Here is a 3,042-nt window from a genome sequence, read left to right as displayed (position 1 = left end):
GCCCGGGGAGGCTCTCCCCAGCCTGGCTAGGGTTCGGAGACTGGGCCCGGACCCGGGGCTTGTGCTCCGTCCCAGTGTCCCAGGGTGCGGGAGCCCCCATCCTGTAAGCCAGCCGAGGGTCCGTGCGGTGGGGAAGGGTGTCCACCGTGGCCTGGGGAGGCTCTCCCCGGCCTGGCTAGGGTTTGGAAGCTGGTCCCGGACCCAGGGCTTGTACTCCGTCCCAGTGTCCCAGGGTGCGGGAGCCCCCCGTTCTGCAAGCCAGCCGAGGGTCCGTGCGCTGGGGAAGGGTGTCCACCGTGGCCCGAGGAGGCTCTCCCCGGCCTGGCTAGGGTTTGGAAGCTGGGCCCGGGCCCGGGGCTTGTGCTCCGTCCCAGTGTCCCAGGGTGCGGGAGCCCCACGTCCTGCAAGCCAGCCGAGGGTCCGTGCGCTGGGGAAGGGTGTCCACCGTGGCCTGGGGAGGCTCTCCCCGGCCTGGCTAGGGTGCGGACTCTGGACCCGGACCCGGGGCTTGTGTTCCGTCCCAGTGTCCCAGGGTGCGGGAGCCCCCCGTCCTGCAAGCCAGCCGAGGGTCCGTGCGCTGGGGAAGGGTGTCCACCGGGCCCGGGGAGGCTATCCTCAGCCTGTCTAGGGTTCGGAGGCTGGGCCCGGACCCGGGGCTTGTGCTCTGTCACAGTGTCCGATGGTGCGGGAGCCCCCCGTCCTGCAAGCCAGCCGATGGTCCGTGCGCTGGGGAGAGGGTGTTCACTGGGGCCCAGGGAGACTCTCCCCGGCCTGGCTAGGGTTCTGAAGCTAGGACCGGGCCCGGGGCTCGTGCTCCGTCCGGCAGGCCCCGGGGTGCGGGAGCTCCCCGTCCTGCAAGCCAGCCGAGGGTCCGGGTGCTGGGGAAGGGTGTCCACTGGGGCCCGGGGAGGCTCCCCACCCTAGCCTGGCTAGGGTTCGGAAGCTGGGCCCGGATCTGAGACTTGTGCTCCGTCACAGTGTCCCATGGTGCGGGAGCCCCCCGTCTTGAAAGCCAGCCGAGGGTCCGGGCGCTGGGGAAGGGTGTCCACCATGGCCCGGCGAGGCTCTCCCCAGCCTGGCTAGGGTTCGGAAGCTGGGCCCGGAACCGGGGCTTGTGCTCCGTCCCAGTGTCCCAGGGTGCGGGAGCCCCAGTCCTGTAAGCCAGCCGAGGGTCCGTGCGCTGGGGAAGGGTGTCCACCGTGGCCCGGGGAGGCTCTCCCCGGCCTGGCTAGGGTTCGGAAGCTGGGCCCAGACCCGGGGCTTGTGCTCTGTCCCAGTGTCCCAGGGTGCAGGAGCCCCCGTCCTGCAAGCCAGCCGATGGTCCGTGCGCTGGGGAAGGGTGTCCACCGGGGCCCGGGGAGGCTCTCCCCAGCCTGGCTAGGGTTCGGAGACTGGGCCCGGACCCGGGGCTTGTGCTCCGTCCCAGTGTCCCAGGGTGCGGGAGCCCCCATCCTGTAAGCCAGCCGAGGGTCCGTGCGGTGGGGAAGGGTGTCCACCGTGGCCTGGGGAGGCTCTCCCCGGCCTGGCTAGGGTTCGGAAGCTGGTCCCGGACCCAGGGCTTGTACTCCGTCCCAGTGTCCCAGGGTGCGGGAGCCCCCCGTTCTGCAAGCCAGCCGAGGGTCCGTGCGCTGGGGAAGGGTGTCCACCGTGGCCCGAGGAGGCTCTCCCCAGCCTGGCTAGGGTTTGGAAGCTGGGCCCGGACCCGGGGCTTGTGCTCCGTCCCAGTGTCCCAGGGTGCGGGAGCCCCCCGTCCTGCAAGCCAGCCGAGGGTCCGTGCGCTGGGGAAGGGTGTCCACCGTGGCCTGGGGAGGCTCTCCCCGGCCTGGCTAGGGTTCGGAAGCTGGACCCGGACCCTGGGCTTGTGCTCCGTCCCAGTGTCCCAGGGTGTGGGAGCCCCCGTCCTGTAAGCCAGCCGAGGGTCCGTGCGCTGGGAAAGGGTGTCCACCGTGGCCCGGGGAAGCTCTCCCCGGCCTGGCTAGGGTTCGGAAAGCTGGGCCCGGACCCGGGGCTTGTGTTCCGTCCCAGTGTCCCAGGGTGCGGGAGCCCCCCGTCCTGCAAGCCAGCCGAGGGTCCGTGCGCTGGGGAAGGGTGTCCACCGGGGCCCGGGGAGGCTCTCCCCAGCCTGGCTAGGGTTCGGAAGCTGGGCCCGGACCCGGGGCTTGTGCTCTGTCACAGTGTCCCATGGTGCGGGAGCGCCCCATCCTGCAAGCCAGCCGATGGTCCGTGCGCTGGGGAAAGGGTGTTCAGTGGGGCCCAGGGAGACTCTCCCCGGCCTGGCTAGGGTTCTGAAGCTAGGACCGGGCCCGGGGCTCGTGCTCCGTCCGGCAGGCCCCGGGGTGCGGGAGCTCCCATCCTGCAAGCCAGCCGAGGGTCCGGGCGCTGGAGACAGGGGTCTACCGGGGCCCAGGGAGGCTCTCCCCGGCCTGGCTGCTTTCAGAAGCAGGGACCGGGCCGGTGAGCAGGGGTGGCTGGCTTTATCTGCTACGCTGGCGGAGCGGAATTTTCTGCCCACCGCTATACGACCATGTGGTGCGGGAGCACCCGTCCTGTGGCCTGGTGAGGGTCCGGGTGCCCGTTGTAGGAGAGTAGGGTCTGCTTTCTATGTTCACCCCCACTTTTTGCTTTTGCTTCACTGGTTTTCGACTTAGATGTGGCTGTGGGCCTGCCAATCAGACCCACAGCCCAGCTGTTCCCTCTCTAAATTCATACTATGTACTTTAGGTGCATTATCCAATTGGTAAGGATCACCTTATTGGCCCATGTATAGTGTACCTTATGTACCCAGGGCATAGGTGTACCCTAGGCCTACCAGGGGCTGCAGCATGTATTATGCCACCCCTGGCTGGCCTTCCATTATGACACAACTGGCTGATCACTCAGCTGGGGCAAGGTCGTGTAATCACCCCTTGCTTAGGTGTAGTATTCCAATACCTACATTGTATATAGACACATGTGTACCTATCAGCAACTCCTATGGCAGGCCTTAACAATCCTGGAGGCAGAGTGCTTGGTAACATGTGAGATGGTGCTCTAGCATGAGCT

This window comes from Triturus cristatus, chromosome 1_1 (assembly GCF_964204655.1).
Source record: "Triturus cristatus chromosome 1_1, aTriCri1.1, whole genome shotgun sequence".
Lineage (NCBI taxonomy): Eukaryota > Metazoa > Chordata > Amphibia > Caudata > Salamandridae > Triturus > Triturus cristatus.
The sequence above is the reverse complement of the archived record's forward strand: the minus strand, read 5'-3'. Positions refer to the sequence as shown.